This window comes from Phalangium opilio, unplaced genomic scaffold (genome assembly GCF_054372755.1).
Source record: "Phalangium opilio isolate 3A_F unplaced genomic scaffold, DU_Popi_V2 ptg000031l_1, whole genome shotgun sequence".
NCBI lineage: Eukaryota > Metazoa > Arthropoda > Arachnida > Opiliones > Phalangiidae > Phalangium > Phalangium opilio.
This window is the reverse complement of record NW_028324158.1, coordinates 872,867-893,257: the sequence shown is the minus strand read 5'-3', so window position 1 is coordinate 893,257 and position 20,391 is coordinate 872,867. Positions and strand designations below refer to the sequence as shown.

General features: G+C 39.1%; 13 non-coding genes and 66 pseudogenes across 13 annotated transcripts; all 79 read left to right on the top strand.

Moving 5' to 3' along the window:
• The first annotated feature begins 65 nt into the window (after positions 1-65).
• Positions 66-184, top strand: LOC149686942 (5S ribosomal RNA; annotated as a pseudogene).
• Positions 185-320: 136 nt separating this feature from the next.
• LOC149686941 (5S ribosomal RNA) lies at positions 321-423 on the top strand (annotated as a pseudogene).
• A 122-nt stretch (positions 424-545) lies between these two features.
• On the top strand, positions 546-664 carry LOC149686940 (5S ribosomal RNA; annotated as a pseudogene).
• Positions 665-786: 122 nt separating this feature from the next.
• On the top strand, positions 787-905 carry LOC149686939 (5S ribosomal RNA; annotated as a pseudogene).
• Positions 906-1,042: 137 nt separating this feature from the next.
• LOC149686938 (5S ribosomal RNA) lies at positions 1,043-1,145 on the top strand (annotated as a pseudogene).
• Positions 1,146-1,266: 121 nt separating this feature from the next.
• Positions 1,267-1,385, top strand: LOC149686937 (5S ribosomal RNA; annotated as a pseudogene).
• A 138-nt stretch (positions 1,386-1,523) lies between these two features.
• LOC149686936 (5S ribosomal RNA) lies at positions 1,524-1,626 on the top strand (annotated as a pseudogene).
• Positions 1,627-1,748: 122 nt separating this feature from the next.
• Positions 1,749-1,851, top strand: LOC149686935 (5S ribosomal RNA; annotated as a pseudogene).
• Positions 1,852-1,973: 122 nt separating this feature from the next.
• On the top strand, positions 1,974-2,092 carry LOC149686934 (5S ribosomal RNA; annotated as a pseudogene).
• Positions 2,093-2,228: 136 nt separating this feature from the next.
• Positions 2,229-2,347, top strand: LOC149686933 (5S ribosomal RNA; annotated as a pseudogene).
• Positions 2,348-2,484: 137 nt separating this feature from the next.
• LOC149686932 (5S ribosomal RNA) lies at positions 2,485-2,587 on the top strand (annotated as a pseudogene).
• Positions 2,588-2,709: 122 nt separating this feature from the next.
• LOC149686931 (5S ribosomal RNA) lies at positions 2,710-2,812 on the top strand (annotated as a pseudogene).
• A 137-nt stretch (positions 2,813-2,949) lies between these two features.
• On the top strand, positions 2,950-3,052 carry LOC149686930 (5S ribosomal RNA; annotated as a pseudogene).
• Positions 3,053-3,174: 122 nt separating this feature from the next.
• LOC149686929 (5S ribosomal RNA) lies at positions 3,175-3,277 on the top strand (annotated as a pseudogene).
• A 122-nt stretch (positions 3,278-3,399) lies between these two features.
• On the top strand, positions 3,400-3,518 carry LOC149686928 (5S ribosomal RNA; annotated as a pseudogene).
• A 126-nt stretch (positions 3,519-3,644) lies between these two features.
• LOC149686927 (5S ribosomal RNA) lies at positions 3,645-3,747 on the top strand (annotated as a pseudogene).
• Positions 3,748-3,869: 122 nt separating this feature from the next.
• On the top strand, positions 3,870-3,972 carry LOC149686926 (5S ribosomal RNA; annotated as a pseudogene).
• Positions 3,973-4,094: 122 nt separating this feature from the next.
• LOC149686925 (5S ribosomal RNA) lies at positions 4,095-4,197 on the top strand (annotated as a pseudogene).
• Positions 4,198-4,319: 122 nt separating this feature from the next.
• LOC149686924 (5S ribosomal RNA) lies at positions 4,320-4,438 on the top strand (annotated as a pseudogene).
• A 136-nt stretch (positions 4,439-4,574) lies between these two features.
• On the top strand, positions 4,575-4,693 carry LOC149686923 (5S ribosomal RNA; annotated as a pseudogene).
• A 136-nt stretch (positions 4,694-4,829) lies between these two features.
• Positions 4,830-4,932, top strand: LOC149686922 (5S ribosomal RNA; annotated as a pseudogene).
• A 122-nt stretch (positions 4,933-5,054) lies between these two features.
• On the top strand, positions 5,055-5,173 carry LOC149686921 (5S ribosomal RNA). Its single transcript, XR_016383933.1, has one exon. It is a non-coding gene; the product is annotated as a 5S ribosomal RNA (ribosomal RNA).
• Positions 5,174-5,309: 136 nt separating this feature from the next.
• On the top strand, positions 5,310-5,428 carry LOC149686920 (5S ribosomal RNA; annotated as a pseudogene).
• Positions 5,429-5,564: 136 nt separating this feature from the next.
• On the top strand, positions 5,565-5,667 carry LOC149686919 (5S ribosomal RNA; annotated as a pseudogene).
• Positions 5,668-5,789: 122 nt separating this feature from the next.
• On the top strand, positions 5,790-5,908 carry LOC149686918 (5S ribosomal RNA). The gene has a single exon (XR_016383932.1). It is a non-coding gene; the product is annotated as a 5S ribosomal RNA (ribosomal RNA).
• A 136-nt stretch (positions 5,909-6,044) lies between these two features.
• On the top strand, positions 6,045-6,163 carry LOC149686917 (5S ribosomal RNA; annotated as a pseudogene).
• A 136-nt stretch (positions 6,164-6,299) lies between these two features.
• LOC149686916 (5S ribosomal RNA) lies at positions 6,300-6,402 on the top strand (annotated as a pseudogene).
• A 122-nt stretch (positions 6,403-6,524) lies between these two features.
• On the top strand, positions 6,525-6,643 carry LOC149686915 (5S ribosomal RNA). Its single transcript, XR_016383931.1, has one exon. It is a non-coding gene; the product is annotated as a 5S ribosomal RNA (ribosomal RNA).
• Positions 6,644-6,779: 136 nt separating this feature from the next.
• Positions 6,780-6,898, top strand: LOC149686914 (5S ribosomal RNA; annotated as a pseudogene).
• Positions 6,899-7,034: 136 nt separating this feature from the next.
• Positions 7,035-7,137, top strand: LOC149686913 (5S ribosomal RNA; annotated as a pseudogene).
• Positions 7,138-7,259: 122 nt separating this feature from the next.
• Positions 7,260-7,378, top strand: LOC149686912 (5S ribosomal RNA; annotated as a pseudogene).
• A 127-nt stretch (positions 7,379-7,505) lies between these two features.
• On the top strand, positions 7,506-7,608 carry LOC149686911 (5S ribosomal RNA; annotated as a pseudogene).
• A 122-nt stretch (positions 7,609-7,730) lies between these two features.
• Positions 7,731-7,833, top strand: LOC149686910 (5S ribosomal RNA; annotated as a pseudogene).
• A 122-nt stretch (positions 7,834-7,955) lies between these two features.
• On the top strand, positions 7,956-8,074 carry LOC149686909 (5S ribosomal RNA). The gene has a single exon (XR_016383920.1). It is a non-coding gene; the product is annotated as a 5S ribosomal RNA (ribosomal RNA).
• A 361-nt stretch (positions 8,075-8,435) lies between these two features.
• On the top strand, positions 8,436-8,554 carry LOC149686908 (5S ribosomal RNA). The gene has a single exon (XR_016383947.1). It is a non-coding gene; the product is annotated as a 5S ribosomal RNA (ribosomal RNA).
• A 136-nt stretch (positions 8,555-8,690) lies between these two features.
• Positions 8,691-8,809, top strand: LOC149686907 (5S ribosomal RNA; annotated as a pseudogene).
• Positions 8,810-8,945: 136 nt separating this feature from the next.
• Positions 8,946-9,048, top strand: LOC149686906 (5S ribosomal RNA; annotated as a pseudogene).
• Positions 9,049-9,170: 122 nt separating this feature from the next.
• LOC149686905 (5S ribosomal RNA) lies at positions 9,171-9,289 on the top strand. The gene has a single exon (XR_016383930.1). It is a non-coding gene; the product is annotated as a 5S ribosomal RNA (ribosomal RNA).
• A 136-nt stretch (positions 9,290-9,425) lies between these two features.
• On the top strand, positions 9,426-9,544 carry LOC149686904 (5S ribosomal RNA; annotated as a pseudogene).
• A 121-nt stretch (positions 9,545-9,665) lies between these two features.
• On the top strand, positions 9,666-9,784 carry LOC149686903 (5S ribosomal RNA; annotated as a pseudogene).
• A 135-nt stretch (positions 9,785-9,919) lies between these two features.
• LOC149686902 (5S ribosomal RNA) lies at positions 9,920-10,022 on the top strand (annotated as a pseudogene).
• A 122-nt stretch (positions 10,023-10,144) lies between these two features.
• On the top strand, positions 10,145-10,263 carry LOC149686901 (5S ribosomal RNA; annotated as a pseudogene).
• Positions 10,264-10,399: 136 nt separating this feature from the next.
• On the top strand, positions 10,400-10,518 carry LOC149686900 (5S ribosomal RNA; annotated as a pseudogene).
• A 136-nt stretch (positions 10,519-10,654) lies between these two features.
• Positions 10,655-10,757, top strand: LOC149686899 (5S ribosomal RNA; annotated as a pseudogene).
• A 122-nt stretch (positions 10,758-10,879) lies between these two features.
• On the top strand, positions 10,880-10,998 carry LOC149686898 (5S ribosomal RNA; annotated as a pseudogene).
• Positions 10,999-11,125: 127 nt separating this feature from the next.
• LOC149686897 (5S ribosomal RNA) lies at positions 11,126-11,228 on the top strand (annotated as a pseudogene).
• Positions 11,229-11,350: 122 nt separating this feature from the next.
• On the top strand, positions 11,351-11,453 carry LOC149686896 (5S ribosomal RNA; annotated as a pseudogene).
• A 122-nt stretch (positions 11,454-11,575) lies between these two features.
• Positions 11,576-11,694, top strand: LOC149686895 (5S ribosomal RNA). The gene has a single exon (XR_016383899.1). It is a non-coding gene; the product is annotated as a 5S ribosomal RNA (ribosomal RNA).
• A 136-nt stretch (positions 11,695-11,830) lies between these two features.
• On the top strand, positions 11,831-11,933 carry LOC149686894 (5S ribosomal RNA; annotated as a pseudogene).
• Positions 11,934-12,055: 122 nt separating this feature from the next.
• Positions 12,056-12,174, top strand: LOC149686893 (5S ribosomal RNA; annotated as a pseudogene).
• A 127-nt stretch (positions 12,175-12,301) lies between these two features.
• Positions 12,302-12,404, top strand: LOC149686892 (5S ribosomal RNA; annotated as a pseudogene).
• A 122-nt stretch (positions 12,405-12,526) lies between these two features.
• LOC149686891 (5S ribosomal RNA) lies at positions 12,527-12,629 on the top strand (annotated as a pseudogene).
• A 122-nt stretch (positions 12,630-12,751) lies between these two features.
• LOC149686890 (5S ribosomal RNA) lies at positions 12,752-12,870 on the top strand. Its single transcript, XR_016383898.1, has one exon. It is a non-coding gene; the product is annotated as a 5S ribosomal RNA (ribosomal RNA).
• Positions 12,871-13,006: 136 nt separating this feature from the next.
• On the top strand, positions 13,007-13,109 carry LOC149686889 (5S ribosomal RNA; annotated as a pseudogene).
• A 122-nt stretch (positions 13,110-13,231) lies between these two features.
• On the top strand, positions 13,232-13,350 carry LOC149686888 (5S ribosomal RNA; annotated as a pseudogene).
• Positions 13,351-13,477: 127 nt separating this feature from the next.
• Positions 13,478-13,580, top strand: LOC149686887 (5S ribosomal RNA; annotated as a pseudogene).
• A 122-nt stretch (positions 13,581-13,702) lies between these two features.
• LOC149686886 (5S ribosomal RNA) lies at positions 13,703-13,805 on the top strand (annotated as a pseudogene).
• Positions 13,806-13,927: 122 nt separating this feature from the next.
• On the top strand, positions 13,928-14,046 carry LOC149686885 (5S ribosomal RNA). The gene has a single exon (XR_016383919.1). It is a non-coding gene; the product is annotated as a 5S ribosomal RNA (ribosomal RNA).
• A 361-nt stretch (positions 14,047-14,407) lies between these two features.
• On the top strand, positions 14,408-14,526 carry LOC149686884 (5S ribosomal RNA). Its single transcript, XR_016383946.1, has one exon. It is a non-coding gene; the product is annotated as a 5S ribosomal RNA (ribosomal RNA).
• A 136-nt stretch (positions 14,527-14,662) lies between these two features.
• LOC149686883 (5S ribosomal RNA) lies at positions 14,663-14,781 on the top strand (annotated as a pseudogene).
• A 136-nt stretch (positions 14,782-14,917) lies between these two features.
• Positions 14,918-15,020, top strand: LOC149686882 (5S ribosomal RNA; annotated as a pseudogene).
• Positions 15,021-15,142: 122 nt separating this feature from the next.
• On the top strand, positions 15,143-15,261 carry LOC149686881 (5S ribosomal RNA). Its single transcript, XR_016383929.1, has one exon. It is a non-coding gene; the product is annotated as a 5S ribosomal RNA (ribosomal RNA).
• A 136-nt stretch (positions 15,262-15,397) lies between these two features.
• LOC149686880 (5S ribosomal RNA) lies at positions 15,398-15,516 on the top strand (annotated as a pseudogene).
• Positions 15,517-15,637: 121 nt separating this feature from the next.
• Positions 15,638-15,756, top strand: LOC149686879 (5S ribosomal RNA; annotated as a pseudogene).
• Positions 15,757-15,891: 135 nt separating this feature from the next.
• On the top strand, positions 15,892-15,994 carry LOC149686878 (5S ribosomal RNA; annotated as a pseudogene).
• A 122-nt stretch (positions 15,995-16,116) lies between these two features.
• LOC149686877 (5S ribosomal RNA) lies at positions 16,117-16,235 on the top strand (annotated as a pseudogene).
• Positions 16,236-16,371: 136 nt separating this feature from the next.
• LOC149686876 (5S ribosomal RNA) lies at positions 16,372-16,490 on the top strand (annotated as a pseudogene).
• A 136-nt stretch (positions 16,491-16,626) lies between these two features.
• Positions 16,627-16,729, top strand: LOC149686875 (5S ribosomal RNA; annotated as a pseudogene).
• A 122-nt stretch (positions 16,730-16,851) lies between these two features.
• LOC149686874 (5S ribosomal RNA) lies at positions 16,852-16,970 on the top strand. The gene has a single exon (XR_016383928.1). It is a non-coding gene; the product is annotated as a 5S ribosomal RNA (ribosomal RNA).
• Positions 16,971-17,106: 136 nt separating this feature from the next.
• On the top strand, positions 17,107-17,225 carry LOC149686873 (5S ribosomal RNA; annotated as a pseudogene).
• A 360-nt stretch (positions 17,226-17,585) lies between these two features.
• LOC149686872 (5S ribosomal RNA) lies at positions 17,586-17,704 on the top strand (annotated as a pseudogene).
• A 122-nt stretch (positions 17,705-17,826) lies between these two features.
• Positions 17,827-17,945, top strand: LOC149686871 (5S ribosomal RNA). The gene has a single exon (XR_016383910.1). It is a non-coding gene; the product is annotated as a 5S ribosomal RNA (ribosomal RNA).
• A 135-nt stretch (positions 17,946-18,080) lies between these two features.
• LOC149686870 (5S ribosomal RNA) lies at positions 18,081-18,183 on the top strand (annotated as a pseudogene).
• Positions 18,184-18,305: 122 nt separating this feature from the next.
• LOC149686869 (5S ribosomal RNA) lies at positions 18,306-18,424 on the top strand (annotated as a pseudogene).
• A 356-nt stretch (positions 18,425-18,780) lies between these two features.
• Positions 18,781-18,883, top strand: LOC149686868 (5S ribosomal RNA; annotated as a pseudogene).
• Positions 18,884-19,005: 122 nt separating this feature from the next.
• On the top strand, positions 19,006-19,124 carry LOC149686867 (5S ribosomal RNA; annotated as a pseudogene).
• Positions 19,125-19,500: 376 nt separating this feature from the next.
• On the top strand, positions 19,501-19,619 carry LOC149686866 (5S ribosomal RNA; annotated as a pseudogene).
• A 361-nt stretch (positions 19,620-19,980) lies between these two features.
• Positions 19,981-20,083, top strand: LOC149686865 (5S ribosomal RNA; annotated as a pseudogene).
• A 122-nt stretch (positions 20,084-20,205) lies between these two features.
• LOC149686864 (5S ribosomal RNA) lies at positions 20,206-20,308 on the top strand (annotated as a pseudogene).
• Positions 20,309-20,391: the final 83 nt, after the last annotated feature.

Genomic DNA, 20,391 nt, shown 5'->3' with positions numbered 1-20,391 from the left:
TTTTAAAAAGATGAAGGTTAATTTGTCTCACTTAAATTAAATTCGAATTATTAACTAGCGCTCTCGGCAACGGCCATTTCACGCTGAGAACACCGGTTCTCGTCCGATCACCGAAGTTAAGCAGCGTCGAGCGCAGTCAGTATTTGGGAGGGAGACAACTTAGGAACACTGCGTGCCGTTGGCTTTTTCACTTTTTTTCCTCTTTTAAATTCCAATAGATATGAAAAAAGCAAACATATTTTCTTTTTGTTATGGTTTTAAAAAGATAAAGGTTAATTTGTCTCACTTAATTTAAATTCGAATTATTAACTAGCACTCTCGGCAACGGCCATATCACGCTGAAAACACCGGTTCTCGTCCGATCACCGAAGTTAAGCAGCGTCGAGCGCAGTCAGTACTTGGGAACACTGCGTGCCGTTGGCTTTTTCCTTTTTGTTTCCTCTTATAAATTCCACCAGATATGAAAAAAGCAAACATATCTTCTTTTTGTTATTGTTTTATAAAGATGAAGGTTAATTAAATTCAAATTATTAACAAGCACTCTCGGCAACGGCCATATCACGCTGAATACACCGTTTCTCGTCCGTTCACCGAAGTTCAGCAGCGTCGAGCGCAGTCAGTACTTGGGAGGGAGACCACTTAGGAACACTGCGTGCCGTTGGCTTTTTCCTTTTTGTTTCCTCTTATAAATTTCACCAGATACGAAAAAAGCAAACATTTGTTCTTTTTGTTATTGTTTTATAAAGATGAAGGTTAATTAAATTCAAATTATTAACTAGCACTCTCGGCAACGGCCATTTCACGCTGAGAACACCGGTTCTCGTCCGATCACCGAAGTCAAGCAGCGTCGAGCGCAGTCAGTATTTGGGAGGGAGACCACTTAGGAACACTGCGCGCCGTTGGCTTTTTCATTTTTTTTTCCTCTTTTAAATTCCAAAAGATATGAAAAAAGCAAACATATTTTCTTTTTGTTATTGTTTTAAAAAGATGAAGGTTAATTTGTCTCACTTAATTTAAATTCGAATTATTAACTAGCACTCTCGGCAACGGCCAAATCACGCTGAAAACACCGGTTCTCGTCCGATCACCGAAGTTAAGCAGCGTCGAGCGCAGTCAGTACTTGGGAACACTGCGTGCCGTTGGCTTTTTCCTTTTTGTTTCCTCTTATAAATTCCACCAGATATGAAAAAGCAAATATATCTTCTTTTTGTTATTGTTTTATAAAGATGAAGGTTAATTAAATTCAAATTATTAACTAGCACTCTCGGCAACGGCCATATCACGCTGAGAACACCGGTTCTCGTCCGATCACCGAAGTTAAGCAGCGTCGAGCGCAGTCAGTACTTGTGAGGGAGACAACTTAGGAACACTGCGTGCCGTTGGCTTTTTCACTTATTTTTCCTCTTTTAAATTTTAATGGATATGAAAAAAAGCAAACATGTTTTCTTTTTGTTATTGTTTAAAAAAAATGAAGGTTAATTTGTCTCACTTAATTTAAATTCGAATTATTAACTAGGACAATCGGCAACGGCCAAATCACGCTGAAAACACCGGTTCTCGTCCGATCACCGAAGTTAAGCAGCGTCGAGTGCAGTCAGTACTTGGGAAAACTGCGTGCCGTTGGCTTTTTCACTTTTGTTTCCTCTTATAAATTTCACCAGATATGAAAAAAGCAAACATATCTTCTTTTTGTTATTGTTTTATAAAGATGAAGGTTAATTAAATTCAAATTATTAACTAGCACTCTCGGCAACGGCCATATCACGCTGAAAACACCGGTTCTCGTCCGATCACCGAAGTTAAGCAGCGTCGAGCGCAGTCAGTACTTGGGAACACTGCGTGCCTTTGGCTTTTTCCTTTTTGTTTCCTCTTATAAATTCCACCAGATATGAAAAAAGCAAACATATCTCCTTTTTGTTATTGTTTTATAAAGATGAAGGTTAATAAAATTCAAATTATTAACTAGCACTCTCGGCAACGGCCATATCACGCTGAATACACCGTTTCTCGTCCGATCACCGAAGTTAAGCAGCGTCGAGCGCAGTCAGTACTTCGGAGGGAGACCAGTTAGGAACACTGCGTGCCGTTAGCGTTTTCACTTTTTTTTGTCTTTTAAATTCCAATAGATATGAAAAAAGCAAAGATATTTTCTTTTTGTTATTGTTTTAAAAAGATGAAGGTTAATTTGTCTCACTTAAATTAAATTCGAATTATTAACTAGCGCTCTCGGCAACGGCCATTTCACGCTGAGAACACCGGTTCTCGTCCGAAAACCGAAGTTAAGCAGCGTCGAGCGCAGTCAGTATTTGGGAGGGAGACCACTTAGGAACACTGCGTGCCGTTGGCTTTTTCACTTTTTTTTCCTCTTTTAAATTCCAATAGATATGAAAAAAGCAAACACATTTTCTTTTTGTTATTGTTTTAAAAAGATGAAGGTTAATTTGTCTCACTTAATTTAAATTCGAATTATTAACTAGCACTCTCGGCAACGGCCAAATCACGCTGAAAACACCGGTTCTCGTCCGATCACCGAAGTTAAGCAGCGTCGAGCGCAGTCAGTACTTGGGAACACTGCGTTCCGTTGGCTTTTTCCTTTTTGTTTCCTCTTTTTAATTCCACCAGATATGAAAAAACCAAACATATATTCTTTTTGTTATTGTTTTATAAATATGAAGGTTAATTAAATTCCAATTATTAACTAGCACTCTCGGCAACGGCCATATCACGCTGAAAACACCGGTTCTCGTCCGATCACCGAAGTTAAGCAGCGTCGAGCGCAGTCAGTACTTGGGAACACTGCGTGCCGTTGGCTTTTTCCTTTTTGTTTCCTCTTATAAATTCCACCAGATATGAAAAAAGCAAACATATCTTCTTTTTGTTATTGTTTTAGAAAGATGAAGGTTAATTTGTCTCACTTAATTTAAATTCGAATTATTAACTAGGACAATCGGCAACGGCCAAATCACGCTGAAAACACCGGTTCTCGTCCGATCACCGAAGTTAAGCAGCGTCGAGTGCAGTCAGTACTTGGGAACACTGCGTGCCGTTGGCTTTTTCCTTTTTGTTTCCTCTTTTAAATTCCACCAGATATGAAAAAACCAAACATATCTTCTTTTTGTTATTGTTTTATAAATATGAAGGTTAATTAAATTCAAATTATTAACTAGCACTCTCGGCAACGGCCCTATCACGCTGAAAACACCGGTTCTCGTCCGATCACCGAAGTTAAGCAGCGTCGAGCGCAGTCAGTACTTGGGAACACTGCGTGCCTTTGGCTTTTTCCTTTAAGTTTCCTCTTATAAATTCCACCAGATATGAAAAAAGCAAACATATCTTCTTTTTGTTATTGTTTTATAAAGATGAAGGTTAATAAAATTAAAATTATTAACTAGCACTCTCGGCAACGGCCATATCACGCTAAATACACCGTTTCTCGTCCGATCACCGAAGTTAAGCAGCGTCGAGCGCAGTCAGTACTTCGGAGGGAGACCACTTAGGAACACTGCGTGCCGTTTGCTTTTTCACTTTTTTTTGTCTTTTAAATTCCAATAGATATGAAAAAAGCAAACATATTTTCTGTTTTAAAAAGATAAAGGTTAATTTGTCTCACTTAATTTAAATTCGAATTATTAACTAGCACTCTCGGCAACGGCCATATCACGCTGAAAACACCGGTTCTCGTCCGATCACCGAAGTTAAGCAGCGTCGAGCGCAGTCAGTACTTGGGAACACTGCGTGCCGTTGGCTTTTTCCTTTTTGTTTCCTCTTATAAAATCCACCAGATATGAAAAAAGCAAACATACCTTCTTTTTGTTATTGTTTTATAAAGATGAAGGTTAATTAAACTCAAATTATTAACTAGCACTCTCGGCAACGGCCATGTCACGCTGAATACACCGGTTTTCGTCCGATCACCGAAGTTAAGCAGCGTCGAGCGCAGCCAGTACTTGGGAACACTGCGTGCCGTTGGCTTTTCCCTTTTTGTTTCCTCTTTTAAAATCCACCAGATATGAAAAAAGCAAACATACCTTCTTTTTGTTATTGTTTTATAAAGATGAAGGTTAATTAAACTCAAATTATTAACTAGCACTCTCGGCAACGGCCATATCACGCTGAAAACACCGGTTCTCGTCCGATCACCGAAGTTAAGCAGCGTCGAAAGCAGCCAGTACTTGGGAACACTGCGTGCCGTTGGCTTTTTCCTTTTTGTTTCCTCTTTTAAAATCCACCAGATATGAAAAAAGCAAACATACCTTCTTTTTGTTATTGTTTTATAAAGATGAAGGTTAATTAAACTCAAATTATTAACTAGCACTATCGGCAACGGCCATATCACGCTGAAAACACCGCTTCTCGTCCGATCACCGAAGTTAAGCAGCGTCGAGCGCAGTCAGTACTTGGGAGGGCGACCACTTAGGAACACTGCGTGCCGTTGGCTTTTTCACTTTTTTTCCTCTTTTAAATTCCAATAGATAAGAAAAAAGCAAACATATTTTCTTTATGCTATTGTTTTAAAATGATGAAGGTTAATTTGTCTCACTTAATTTAAATTCGAATTATTAACTAGCACTCTCGGCAACGGCCATATCACGCTGAAAACACCGGTTCTTGTCCGATCACCGAAGTTAAGCAGTGTCGAGCGCAGTCAGTACTTGGGAGGGAGACCACTTAGGAACACTGCGTGCCGTTGGCTTTTTCACTTTTTTTCCTCTTTTAAATTCCAATAGATAAGAAAAATGCAAACATATTTTCTTTATGTTATTGTTTTAAAATGATGAAGGTTAATTTGTCTCACTTAATTTAAATTCGAATTATTAACTAGCACTCTCGGCAACGGCCATATCACGCTGAAAACACCGGTTTTCGTCCGATCACCGAAGTTAAGCAGCGTCGAGCGCAGCCAGTACTTGGGAACACTGCGTGCCGTTGGCTTTTTCCTTTTTGTTTCCTCTTTTAAAATCCACCAGATATGAAAAAAGCAAACATACCTTCTTTTTGTTATTGTTTTATAAAGATGAAGGTTAATTAAACTCAAATTATTAACTAGCACTCTCGGCAACGGCCATATCACGCTGAAAACACCGGTTCTCGTCCGATCACCGAAGTTAAGCAGCGTCGAGCGCAGTCAGTACTTGGGAGGGCGACCACTTAGGAACACTGCGTGCCGTTGGCTTTTTCACTTTTTTTCCTCTTTTAAATTCCAATAGATAAGAAAAAAGCAAACATATTTTCTTTATGCTATTGTTTTAAAATGATGAAGGTTAATTTGTCTCACTTAATTTAAATTCGAATTATTAACTAGCACTCTCGGCAACGGCCATATCACGCTGAAAACACCGGTTCTTGTCCGATCACCGAAGTTAAGCAGTGTCGAGCGCAGTCAGTACTTGGGAGGGAGACCACTTAGGAACACTGCGTGCCGTTGGCTTTTTCACTTTTTTTCCTCTTTTAAATTCCAATAGATAAGAAAAATGCAAACATATTTTCTTTATGTTATTGTTTTAAAATGATGAAGGTTAATTTGTCTCACTTAATTTAAATTCGAATTATTAACTAGCACTCTCGGCAACGGCCATATCACGCTGAAAACACCGGTTTTCGTCCGATCACCGAAGTTAAGCAGCGTCGAGCGCAGCCAGTACTTGGGAACACTGCGTGCCGTTGGCTTTTTCCTTTTTGTTTCCTCTTTTAAAATCCACCAGATATGAAAAAAGCAAACATACCTTCTTTTTGTTATTGTTTTATAAAGATGAAGGTTAATTAAACTCAAATTATTAACTAGCACTCTCGGCAACGGCCATATCACGCTGAAAACACCGGTTCTCGTCCGATCACCGAAGTTAAGCAGCGTCGAGCGCAGTCAGTACTTGGGAGGGCGACCACTTAGGAACACTGCGTGCCGTTGGCTTTTTCACTTTTTTTCCTCTTTTAAATTCCAATAGATAAGAAAAAAGCAAACATATTTTCTTTATGCTATTGTTTTAAAATGATGAAGGTTAATTTGTCTCACTTAATTTAAATTCGAATTATTAACTAGCACTCTCGGCAACGGCCATATCACGCTGAAAACACCGGTTCTTGTCCGATCACCGAAGTTAAGCAGTGTCGAGCGCAGTCAGTACTTGGGAGGGAGACCACTTAGGAACACTGCGTGCCGTTGGCTTTTTCACTTTTTTTCCTCTTTTAAATTCCAATAGATAAGAAAAATGCAAACATATTTTCTTTATGTTATTGTTTTAAAATGATGAAGGTTAATTTGTCTCACTTAATTTATATTCGAATTATTAACTAGCACTCTCGGCAACGGCCATATCACGCTGAAAACACCGGTTTTCGTCCGATCACCGAAGTTAAGCAGCGTCGAACGCAGCCAGTACTTGGGAACACTGCGTGCCGTTGGCTTTTTCCTTTTTGTTTCCTCTTTTAAAATCCACCAGATATGAAAAAAGCAAACATACCTTCTTTTTGTTATTGTTTTATAAAGATGAAGGTTAATTAAACTCAAATTATTAACTAGCACTCTCGGCAACGGCCATATCACGCTGAAAACACCGGTTCTCGTCCGATCACCGAAGTTAAGCAGCGTCGAGCGCAGTCAGTACTTGGGAGGGCGACCACTTAGGAACACTGCGTGCCGTTGGCTTTTTCACTTTTTTTCCTCTTTTAAATTCCAATAGATAAGAAAAAAGCAAACATATTTTCTTTATGCTATTGTTTTAAAATGATGAAGGTTAATTTGTCTCACTTAATTTAAATTCGAATTATTAACTAGCACTCTCGGCAACGGCCATATCACGCTGAAAACACCGGTTCTTGTCCGATCACCGAAGTTAAGCAGTGTCGAGCGCAGTCAGTACTTGGGAGGGAGACCACTTAGGAACACTGCGTGCCGTTGGCTTTTTCACTTTTTTTCCTCTTTTAAATTCCAATAGATAAGAAAAATGCAAACATATTTTCTTTATGTTATTGTTTTAAAATGATGAAGGTTAATTTGTCTCACTTAATTTATATTCGAATTATTAACTAGCACTCTCGGCAACGGCCATATCACGCTGAAAACACCGGTTTTCGTCCGATCACCGAAGTTAAGCAGCGTCGAACGCAGCCAGTACTTGGGAACACTGCGTGCCGTTGGCTTTTTCCTTTTTGTTTCCTCTTTTAAAATCCACCAGATATGAAAAAAGCAAACATACCTTCTTTTTGTTATTGTTTTATAAAGATGAAGGTTAATTAAACTCAAATTATTAACTAGCACTCTCGGCAACGGCCATATCACGCTAAATACACCGTTTCTCGTCCGATCACCGAAGTTAAGCAGCGTCGAGCGCAGTCAGTACTTCGGAGGGAGACCACTTAGGAACACTGCGTGCCGTTTGCTTTTTCACTTTTTTTTTGTCTTTTAAATTCCAATAGATATGAAAAAAGCAAACATATTTTCTGTTTTAAAAAGATAAAGGTTAATTTGTCTCACTTAATTTAAATTCGAATTATTAACTAGCACTCTCGGCAACGGCCATATCACGCTGAAAACACCGGTTCTCGTCCGATCACCGAAGTTAAGCAGCGTCGAGCGCAGTCAGTACTTGGGAACACTGCGTGCCGTTGGCTTTTTCCTTTTTGTTTCCTCTTATAAAATCCACCAGATATGAAAAAAGCAAACATACCTTCTTTTTGTTATTGTTTTATAAAGATGAAGGTTAATTAAACTCAAATTATTAACTAGCACTCTCGGCAACGGCCATGTCACGCTGAATACACCGGTTTTCGTCCGATCACCGAAGTTAAGCAGCGTCGAGCGCAGCCAGTACTTGGGAACACTGCGTGCCGTTGGCTTTTCCCTTTTTGTTTCCTCTTTTAAAATCCACCAGATATGAAAAAAGCAAACATACCTTCTTTTTGTTATTGTTTTATAAAGATGAAGGTTAATTAAACTCAAATTATTAACTAGCACTTTCGGCAACGGCCATATCACGCTGAAAACACCGGTTCTCGTCCGATCACCGAAGTTAAGCAGCGTCGAGCGCAGTCAGTACTTGGGAGGGAGACCACTTAGGAACACTGCGTGCCGTTGGCTTTTTCACTTTTTTTCCTCTTTTAAATTCCAATAGATAAGAAAAAAGCAAACATATTTTCTTTATGTTATTGTTTTAAAATGATGAAGGTTAATTTGTCTCACTTAATTTAAATTCGAATTATTAACTAGCACTCTCGGCAACGGCCATATCACGCTGAAAACACCGGTTTTCGTCCGATCACCGAAGTTAAGCAGCGTCGAAAGCAGCCAGTACTTGGGAACACTGCGTGCCGTTGGCTTTTTCCTTTTTGTTTCCTCTTTTAAAATCCACCAGATATGAAAAAAGCAAACATACCTTCTTTTTGTTATTGTTTTATAAAGATGAACGTTAATTAAACTCAAATTATTAACTAGCACTATCGGCAACGGCCAAATCACGCTGAAAACACCGGTTCTCGTCCGATCACCGAAGTTAAGCAGCGTCGAGCGCAGTCAGTACTTGGGAGGGCGACCACTTAGGAACACTGCGTGCCGTTGGCTTTTTCACTTTTTTTCCTCTTTTAAATTCCAATAGATAAGAAAAAAGCAAACATATTTTCTTTATGCTATTGTTTTAAAATGATGAAGGTTAATTTGTCTCACTTAATTTAAATTCGAATTATTAACTAGCACTCTCGGCAACGGCCATATCACGCTGAAAACACCGGTTCTTGTCCGATCACCGAAGTTAAGCAGTGTCGAGCGCAGTCAGTACTTGGGAGGGAGACCACTTAGGAACACTGCGTGCCGTTGGCTTTTTCACTTTTTTTCCTCTTTTAAATTCCAATAGATAAGAAAAATGCAAACATATTTTCTTTATGTTATTGTTTTAAAATGATGAAGGTTAATTTGTCTCACTTAATTTAAATTCGAATTGTTAACTAGCACTCTCGGCAACGGCCATATCACGCTGAAAACACCGGTTTTCGTCCGATCACCGAAGTTAAGCAGCGTCGAGCGCAGCCAGTACTTGGGAACACTGCGTGCCGTTGGCTTTTTCCTTTTTGTTTCCTCTTTTAAAATCCACCAGATATGAAAAAAGCAAACATACCTTCTTTTTGTTATTGTTTTATAAAGATGAAGGTTAATTAAACTCAAATTATTAACTAGCACTCTCGGCAACGGCCATATCACGCTGAAAACACCGGTTCTCGTCCGATCACCGAAGTTAAGCAGCGTCGAGCGCAGTCAGTACTTGGGAGGGCGACCACTTAGGAACACTGCGTGCCGTTGGCTTTTTCACTTTTTTTCCTCTTTTAAATTCCAATAGATAAGAAAAAAGCAAACATATTTTCTTTATGCTATTGTTTTAAAATGATGAAGGTTAATTTGTCTCACTTAATTTAAATTCGAATTATTAACTAGCACTCTCGGCAACGGCCATATCACGCTGAAAACACCGGTTCTTGTCCGATCACCGAAGTTAAGCAGTGTCGAGCGCAGTCAGTACTTGGGAGGGAGACCACTTAGGAACACTGCGTGCCGTTGGCTTTTTCACTTTTTTTCCTCTTTTAAAATCCACCAGATATGAAAAAAGCAAACATACCTTCTTTTTGTTATTGTTTTATAAAGATGAAGGTTAATTAAACTCAAATTATTAACTAGCACTCTCGGCAACGGCCATGTCACGCTGAATACACCGGTTCTCGTCCGATCACCGAAGTTAAGCAGCGTCGAGCGCAGTCAGTACTTGTGACGGAGACCACTTAGGAACACTGCGTGCCGTTGGCTTTTTCACATTTTTCCTCTTTTAAATTTTAATGGATATGAAAAAAGCAAACTTGTTTTCTTTTTGTTATTGTTTAAAAAAAATGAAGGTTAATTTGTCTCACTTAATTTAAATTCGAATTATTAACTAGCACTCTCGGCAACGGCCATATCACGCTGAAAACACCGGTTCTCGTTCGATCACCGAAGTTAAGCAGCGTCGAGCGCAGTCAGTACTTGGGAACACTGCGTGCCGTTGGCTTTTTCCTTTTTGTTTCCTCTTATAAATTCCACCAGATATGAAAAAAGCAAACATATCTTCTTTTTGTTATTGTTTTATAAAGATGAAGGTTAATAAAATTCAAATTATTAACTAGCACTCTCGGCAACAGCCATATCACGCTGAATACACCGTTTCTCGTCCGATCACCGAAGTTAAGCAGCGTCGAGCGCAGTCAGTACTTCGGAGGGAGACCACTTAGGAACACTGCGTGCCGTTAGCTTTTTCACTTTTTTTTGTCTTTTAAATTGCAATAGATATGAAAAAAGCAAAGATATTTTCTTTTTGTTATTGTTTTAAAAAGATGAAGGTTAATTTGTCTCACTTAAATTAAATTCGAATTATTAACTAGCGCTCTCGGCAACGGCCATTTCACGCTGAGAACACCGGTTCTCGTCCGATCACCGAAGTTAAGCAGCGTCGAGCGCAGTCAGTATTTGGGAGGGAGACCACTTAGGAACACTGCGTGCCGTTGGCTTTTTCACTTTTTTTCCTCTTTTAAATTCCAATAGATAAGAAAAATGCAAACATATTTTCTTTATGTTATTGTTTTAAAATGATGAAGGTTAATTTGTCTCACTTAATTTAAATTCGAATTATTAACTAGCACTCTCGGCAACGGCCATATCACGCTGAAAACACCGGTTTTCGTCCGATCACCGAAGTTAAGCAGCGTCGAGCGCAGCCAGTACTTGGGAACACTGCGTGCCGTTGGCTTTTTCCTTTTTGTTTCCTCTTTTAAAATCCACCAGATATGAAAAAAGCAAACATACCTTCTTTTTGTTATTGTTTTATAAAGATGAAGGTTAATTAAACTCAAATTATTAACTAGCACTCTCGGCAACGGCCATATCACGCTAAATACACCGTTTCTCGTCCGATCACCGAAGTTAAGCAGCGTCGAGCGCAGTCAGTACTTCGGAGGGAGACCACTTAGGAACACTGCGTGCCGTTTGCTTTTTCACTTTTTTTTTGTCTTTTAAATTCCAATAGATATGAAAAAAGCAAACATATTTTCTGTTTTAAAAAGATAAAGGTTAATTTGTCTCACTTAATTTAAATTCGAATTATTAACTAGCACTCTCGGCAACGGCCATATCACGCTGAAAACACCGGTTCTCGTCCGATCACCGAAGTTAAGCAGCGTCGAGCGCAGTCAGTACTTGGGAACACTGCGTGCCGTTGGCTTTTTCCTTTTTGTTTCCTCTTATAAAATCCACCAGATATGAAAAAAGCAAACATACCTTCTTTTTGTTATTGTTTTATAAAGATGAAGGTTAATTAAACTCAAATTATTAACTAGCACTCTCGGCAACGGCCATGTCACGCTGAATACACCGGTTTTCGTCCGATCACCGAAGTTAAGCAGCGTCGAGCGCAGCCAGTACTTGGGAACACTGCGTGCCGTTGGCTTTTCCCTTTTTGTTTCCTCTTTTAAAATCCACCAGATATGAAAAAAGCAAACATACCTTCTTTTTGTTATTGTTTTATAAAGATGAAGGTTAATTAAACTCAAATTATTAACTAGCACTCTCGGCAACGGCCATATCACGCTGAGAACACCGGTTCTCGTCCGATCACCGAAGTTAAGCAGCGTCGAGCGCAGTCAGTATTTGGGAGGGAGACCACTTAGGAACACTGCGTGCCGTTGGCTTTTTCACTTTTTTTCCTCTTTTAAATTCCAATAGATAAGAAAAATGCAAACATATTTTCTTTATGTTATTGTTTTAAAATGATGAAGGTTAATTTGTCTCACTTAATTTAAATTCGAATTATTAACTAGCACTCTCGGCAACGGCCATATCACGCTGAAAACACCGGTTTTCGTCCGATCACCGAAGTTAAGCAGCGTCGAGCGCAGCCAGTACTTGGGAACACTGCGTGCCGTTGGCTTTTTCCTTTTTGTTTCCTCTTTTAAAATCCACCAGATATGAAAAAAGCAAACATACCTTCTTTTTGTTATTGTTTTATAAAGATGAAGGTTAATTAAACTCAAATTATTAACTAGCACTCTCGGCAACGGCCATATCACGCTAAATACACCGTTTCTCGTCCGATCACCGAAGTTAAGCAGCGTCGAGCGCAGTCAGTACTTCGGAGGGAGACCACTTAGGAACACTGCGTGCCGTTTGCTTTTTCACTTTTTTTTTGTCTTTTAAATTCCAATAGATATGAAAAAAGCAAACATATTTTCTGTTTTAAAAAGATAAAGGTTAATTTGTCTCACTTAATTTAAATTCGAATTATTAACTAGCACTCTCGGCAACGGCCATATCACGCTGAAAACACCGGTTCTCGTCCGATCACCGAAGTTAAGCAGCGTCGAGCGCAGTCAGTACTTGGGAACACTGCGTGCCGTTGGCTTTTTCCTTTTTGTTTCCTCTTATAAAATCCACCAGATATGAAAAAAGCAAACATACCTTCTTTTTGTTATTGTTTTATAAAGATGAAGGTTAATTAAACTCAAATTATTAACTAGCACTCTCGGCAACGGCCATGTCACGCTGAATACACCGGTTTTCGTCCGATCACCGAAGTTAAGCAGCGTCGAGCGCAGCCAGTACTTGGGAACACTGCGTGCCGTTGGCTTTTCCCTTTTTGTTTCCTCTTTTAAAATCCACCAGATATGAAAAAAGCAAACATACCTTCTTTTTGTTATTGTTTTATAAAGATGAAGGTTAATTAAACTCAAATTATTAACTAGCACTCTCGGCAACGGCCATATCACGCTGAGAACACCGGTTCTCGTCCGATCACCGAAGTTAAGCAGCGTCGAGCGCAGTCAGTATTTGGGAGGGAGACCACTTAGGAACACTGCGTGCCGTTGGCTTTTTCACTTTTTTTCCTCTTTTAAATTCCAATAGATAAGAAAAATGCAAACATATTTTCTTTATGTTATTGTTTTAAAATGATGAAGGTTAATTTGTCTCACTTAATTTAAATTCGAATTATTAACTAGCACTCTCGGCAACGGCCATATCACGCTGAAAACACCGGTTTTCGTCCGATCACCGAAGTTAAGCAGCGTCGAGCGCAGCCAGTACTTGGGAACACTGCGTGCCGTTGGCTTTTTCCTTTTTGTTTCCTCTTTTAAAATCCACCAGATATGAAAAAAGCAAACATACCTTCTTTTTGTTATTGTTTTATAAAGATGAAGGTTAATTAAACTCAAATTATTAACTAGCACTCTCGGCAACGGCCATATCACGCTAAATACACCGTTTCTCGTCCGATCACCGAAGTTAAGCAGCGTCGAGCGCAGTCAGTACTTCGGAGGGAGACCACTTAGGAACACTGCGTGCCGTTTGCTTTTTCACTTTTTTTTTGTCTTTTAAATTCCAATAGATATGAAAAAAGCAAACATATTTTCTGTTTTAAAAAGATAAAGGTTAATTTGTCTCACTTAATTTAAATTCGAATTATTAACTAGCACTCTCGGCAACGGCCATATCACGCTGAAAACACCGGTTCTCGTCCGATCACCGAAGTTAAGCAGCGTCGAGCGCAGTCAGTACTTGGGAACACTGCGTGCCGTTGGCTTTTTCCTTTTTGTTTCCTCTTATAAAATCCACCAGATATGAAAAAAGCAAACATACCTTCTTTTTGTTATTGTTTTATAAAGATGAAGGTTAATTAAACTCAAATTATTAACTAGCACTCTCGGCAACGGCCATGTCACGCTGAATACACCGGTTTTCGTCCGATCACCGAAGTTAAGCAGCGTCGAGCGCAGCCAGTACTTGGGAACACTGCGTGCCGTTGGCTTTTCCCTTTTTGTTTCCTCTTTTAAAATCCACCAGATATGAAAAAAGCAAACATACCTTCTTTTTGTTATTGTTTTATAAAGATGAAGGTTAATTAAACTCAAATTATTAACTAGCACTCTCGGCAACGGCCATATCACGCTGAAAACACCGGTTCTCGTCCGATCACCGAAGTTAAGCAGCGTCGAGCGCAGTCAGTACTTGGGAGGGAGACCACTTAGGAACACTGCGTGCCGTTGGCTTTTTCACTTTTTTTCCTCTTTTAAATTCCAATAGATAAGAAAAAAGCAAACATATTTTCTTTATGTTATTGTTTTAAAATGATGAAGGTTAATTTGTCTCACTTAATTTAAATTCGAATTATTAACTAGCACTCTCGGCAACGGCCATATCACGCTGAAAACACCGGTTTTCGTCCGATCACCGAAGTTAAGCAGCGTCGAAAGCAGCCAGTACTTGGGAACACTGCGTGCCGTTGGCTTTTTCCTTTTTGTTTCCTCTTTTAAAATCCACCAGATATGAAAAAAGCAAACATACCTTCTTTTTGTTATTGTTTTATAAAGATGAACGTTAATTAAACTCAAATTATTAACTAGCACTATCGGCAACGGCCAAATCACGCTGAAAACACCGGTTCTCGTCCGATCACCGAAGTTAAGCAGCGTCGAGCGCAGTCAGTACTTGGGAGGGCGACCACTTAGGAACACTGCGTGCCGTTGGCTTTTTCACTTTTTTTCCTCTTTTAAATTCCAATAGATAAGAAAAAAGCAAACATATTTTCTTTATGCTATTGTTTTAAAATGATGAAGGTTAATTTGTCTCACTTAATTTAAATTCGAATTATTAACTAGCACTCTCGGCAACGGCCATATCACGCTGAAAACACCGGTTCTTGTCCGATCACCGAAGTTAAGCAGTGTCGAGCGCAGTCAGTACTTGGGAGGGAGACCACTTAGGAACACTGCGTGCCGTTGGCTTTTTCACTTTTTTTCCTCTTTTAAATTCCAATAGATAAGAAAAATGCAAACATATTTTCTTTATGTTATTGTTTTAAAATGATGAAGGTTAATTTGTCTCACTTAATTTAAATTCGAATTATTAACTAGCACTCTCGGCAACGGCCATATCACGCTGAAAACACCGGTTTTCGTCCGATCACCGAAGTTAAGCAGCGTCGAGCGCAGCCAGTACTTGGGAACACTGCGTGCCGTTGGCTTTTTCCTTTTTGTTTCCTCTTTTAAAATCCACCAGATATGAAAAAAGCAAACATACCTTCTTTTTGTTATTGTTTTATAAAGATGAAGGTTAATTAAACTCAAATTATTAACTAGCACTCTCGGCAACGGCCATATCACGCTGAAAACACCGGTTCTCGTCCGATCACCGAAGTTAAGCAGCGTCGAGCGCAGTCAGTACTTGGGAGGGCGACCACTTAGGAACACTGCGTGCCGTTGGCTTTTTCACTTTTTTTCCTCTTTTAAATTCCAATAGATAAGAAAAAAGCAAACATATTTTCTTTATGCTATTGTTTTAAAATGATGAAGGTTAATTTGTCTCACTTAATTTAAATTCGAATTATTAACTAGCACTCTCGGCAACGGCCATATCACGCTGAAAACACCGGTTCTTGTCCGATCACCGAAGTTAAGCAGTGTCGAGCGCAGTCAGTACTTGGGAGGGAGACCACTTAGGAACACTGCGTGCCGTTGGCTTTTTCACTTTTTTTCCTCTTTTAAAATCCACCAGATATGAAAAAAGCAAACATACCTTCTTTTTGTTATTGTTTTATAAAGATGAAGGTTAATTAAACTCAAATTATTAACTAGCACTCTCGGCAACGGCCATGTCACGCTGAATACACCGGTTCTCGTCCGATCACCGAAGTTAAGCAGCGTCGAGCGCAGTCAGTACTTGTGACGGAGACCACTTAGGAACACTGCGTGCCGTTGGCTTTTTCACATTTTTCCTCTTTTAAATTTTAATGGATATGAAAAAAGCAAACTTGTTTTCTTTTTGTTATTGTTTAAAAAAAATGAAGGTTAATTTGTCTCACTTAATTTAAATTCGAATTATTAACTAGCACTCTCGGCAACGGCCATATCACGCTGAAAACACCGGTTCTCGTTCGATCACCGAAGTTAAGCAGCGTCGAGCGCAGTCAGTACTTGGGAACACTGCGTGCCGTTGGCTTTTTCCTTTTTGTTTCCTCTTATAAATTCCACCAGATATGAAAAAAGCAAACATATCTTCTTTTTGTTATTGTTTTATAAAGATGAAGGTTAATAAAATTCAAATTATTAACTAGCACTCTCGGCAACAGCCATATCACGCTGAATACACCGTTTCTCGTCCGATCACCGAAGTTAAGCAGCGTCGAGCGCAGTCAGTACTTCGGAGGGAGACCACTTAGGAACACTGCGTGCCGTTAGCTTTTTCACTTTTTTTTGTCTTTTAAATTGCAATAGATATGAAAAAAGCAAAGATATTTTCTTTTTGTTATTGTTTTAAAAAGATGAAGGTTAATTTGTCTCACTTAAATTAAATTCGAATTATTAACTAGCGCTCTCGGCAACGGCCATTTCACGCTGAGAACACCGGTTCTCGTCCGATCACCGAAGTTAAGCAGCGTCGAGCGCAGTCAGTATTTGGGAGGGAGACCACTTAGGAACACTGCGTGCCGTTGGCTTTTTCACTTTTTTTCCTCTTTTAAATTCCAATAGATAAGAAAAATGCAAACATATTTTCTTTATGTTATTGTTTTAAAATGATGAAGGTTAATTTGTCTCACTTAATTTAAATTCGAATTATTAACTAGCACTCTCGGCAACGGCCATATCACGCTGAAAACACCGGTTTTCGTCCGATCACCGAAGTTAAGCAGCGTCGAGCGCAGCCAGTACTTGGGAACACTGCGTGCCGTTGGCTTTTTCCTTTTTGTTTCCTCTTTTAAAATCCACCAGATATGAAAAAAGCAAACATACCTTCTTTTTGTTATTGTTTTATAAAGATGAAGGTTAATTAAACTCAAATTATTAACTAGCACTCTCGGCAACGGCCATATCACGCTGAAAACACCGGTTCTCGTCCGATCACCGAAGTTAAGCAGCGTCGAGCGCAGTCAGTACTTGGGAGGGCGACCACTTAGGAACACTGCGTGCCGTTGGCTTTTTCACTTTTTTTCCTCTTTTAAATTCCAATAGATAAGAAAAAAGCAAACATATTTTCTTTATGCTATTGTTTTAAAATGATGAAGGTTAATTTGTCTCACTTAATTTAAATTCGAATTATTATCTAGCTCTCTCGGCAACGGCCATATCACGCTGAAAACACCGGTTCTTGTCCGATCACCGAAGTTAAGCAGTGTCGAGCGCAGTCAGTACTTGGGAGGGAGACCACTTAGGAACACTGCGTGCCGTTGGCTTTTTCACTTTTTTTCCTCTTTTAAATTCCAATAGATAAGAAAAATGCAAACATGTTTTCTTTTTGTTATTGTTTAAAAAAATGAAGGTTAATTTGTCTCACTTAATTTAAATTCGAATTATTAACTAGCACTCTCGGCAACGGCCATATCACGCTGAAAACACCGGTTCTAGTCCGATCACCGAAGTTAAGCAGTGTCGAGCGCAGTGAGTACTTAGAAACACTGCGTGAAGTTGGCTTTTTCACTTTTATTTCCTCTTTTAAACTCCACCAGATATGAAAAAAGCAATTATATTTTCTTTTTGTTATTGTTTTAGAAAGATGAAGGTTAATAAAATTCTATTTATTAACTAGCACTCTCGGCAACGGCCATATCACGCTGAATACACCGTTTCTCGTCCGTTCACCGAAGTTCAGCAGCGTCGAGCGCAGTCAGTACTTGGGAGGGAGACCACTTAGGAACACTGCGTGCCGTTGGCTTTTTCATTTTTGTTTCCTCTTATAAATTTCACCAGATATGAAAAAAGCAAACATTTCTTCTTTTTGTTATTGTTTTATAAAGATGAAGGTTAATTAAATTCAAATTATTAACTTGCACTCTCGGCAACGGCCATATCACGCTGAAAACACCGGTTCTCGTCTGATCACCGAAGTTAAGCAGCGTCGAGCGCAGTCAGTACTTGGGAGGGAGACCACTTAGGAACACTGCGTGCCGTTAGCTTTTTCACTTTTTTTGTCTTTTAAATTCCAATAGATATGAAAAAAGCAAACATATTTTCTTTTTGTTATTGTTTTAAAAAGATGAAGGTTAATTTGTCTCACTTAATTTAAATTCGAATTATTAACTAGCACTCTCGGCAACGGCCATATCACGCTGAAAACACCGGTTCTCTTCCGATCACCGAAGTTAAGCAGCGTCGAGCGCAGTCAGTACTTGGGAACACTGCGTGCCGTTGGCTTTTTCCTTTTTGTCTCCTCTTATAAATTCCACCAGATATGAAAAAAGCAAATATATCTTCTTTTTGTTATTGTTTTATAAAGATGAAGGTTAATTAAATTCAAATTATTAACTAGCACTCTCGGCAACGGCCATATCACGCTGAGAACACCGGTTCTCGTCCGATCACCGAAGTTAAGCAGCGTCGAGCGCAGTCAGTACTTGTGAGGGAGACGACTTAGGAACACTGCGTGCCGTTGGCTTTTTCACTTATTTTTCCTCTTTTAAATTTTAATGGATATGAAAAAAGCAAACATGTTTTCTTTTTGTTATTGTTTAAAAAAAATGAAGGTTAATTTGTCTCACTTAATTTAAATTCGAATTATTAACTAGCACTCTCGGCAACGGCCATATCACGCTGAAAACACCGGTTCTAGTCCGATCACCGAAGTTAAGCAGCGTTGAGCGCAGTCAGTACTTAGAAACACTGCGTGAAGTTGGCTTTTTCACTTTTATTTCCTCTTTTAACCAGATATGAAAAAAGCAATTATATTTTCTATTTGTTATTGTTTTAGAAAGATGAAGGTTAATAAAATTCTATTTATTAACTAGCACTCTCGGCAACGGCCATATCACGCTGAAAACACCGGTTCTCGTCCGATCACCGAAGTTAAGCAGCGTTGAGCGCAGTCAGTACTTGGGAACACTGCGTGCCTTTGGCTTTTTCCTTTTTGTTTCCTCTTATAAATTCCACCAGATATGAAAAAAGCAAACATATCTTCTTTTTGTTATTGTTTTATAAAGATGAAGGTTAATAAAATTCAAATTATTAACTAGCACTCTCGGCAACGGCCATATCACGCTGAATACACCGTTTCTCGTCCCATCACCGAAGTTTATCAGCGTCGAGCGCAGTCAGTACTTCGGAGGGAGACCACTTAGGAACACTGCGTGCCGTTAGCTTTTTCACTTTTTTTTGTCTTTTAAATTCCAATAGATATGAAAAAAGCAAAGATATTTTCTTTTTGTTATTGTTTTAAAAAGATGAAGGTTAATTTGTCTCACTTAAATTAAATTCGAATTATTAACTAGCGCTCTCGGCAACGGCCATATCACGCTGAGAACACCGGTTCTCGTCCGATCACCGAAGTTAAGCAGCGTCGAGCGCAGTCAGTACTTAGAAACACTGCGTGAAGTTGGCTTTTTCACTTTTATTTCCTCTTTTAAACTCCACCAGATATGAAAAAAGCAAACATATCTTCTTTTTGTTATTGTTTTAGAAAGATGAAGGTTAATTTGTCTCACTTAATTTAAATTCGAATTGTTAACTAGCGCTCTTGGCAACGGCCATTTCACGCTGAGAACACCGGTTCTCGTCCGATCACCGAAGTCAAGCAGCGTCGAGCGCAGTCAGTATTTGGGAGGGAGACCACTTAGGAACACTGCGTGCCGTTGGCTTTTTCACTTTTTTTTCCTCTTTTAAATTTTAATGGATATGAAAAAAGCAAACATGTTTTCTTTTTGTTATTGTTTAAAAAAATGAAGGTTAATTTGTCTCACTTAATTTAAATTCGAATTATTAACTAGCACTCTCGGCAACGGCCATATCACGCTGAAAACACCGGTTCTAGTCCGATCACCGAAGTTAAGCAGCGTCGAGCGCAGTCAGTACTTAGAAACACTGCGTGAAGTTGGCTTTTTCACTTTTATTTCCTCTTTTAAACTCCACCAGATATGAAAAAAGCAATTATATTTTCTTTTTGTTATTGTTTTAGAAAGATGAAGGTTAATAAAATTCTATTTATTAACTAGCACTCTCGGCAACGGCCATATCACGCTGAAAACACCGGTTCTCGTCCGATCACCGAAGTTAAGCAGCGTCGAGTGCAGTCAGTACTTGGGAACACTGCGTGCCGTTGGCTTTTTCCTTTTTGTTTCCACTTTTAAATTCTACCAGATATGAAAAAACCAAACATATCTTCTTTTTGTTATTGTTTTATAAATATGAAGGTTAATCAAATTCAAATTATTAACTAGCACTCTCGGCAACGGCCATATCACGCTGAAAACACCGGTTCTCGTCCGATCACCGAAGTTAAGCAGCGTCGAGCGCAGTCAGTACTTGGGAACACTGCGTGCCGTTGGATTTTTCCTTTTTGTTTCCTCTTATAAATTCCACCAGATATGAAAAAAGCAAACATTTCTTCTTTTTGTTATTGTTTTATAAAGA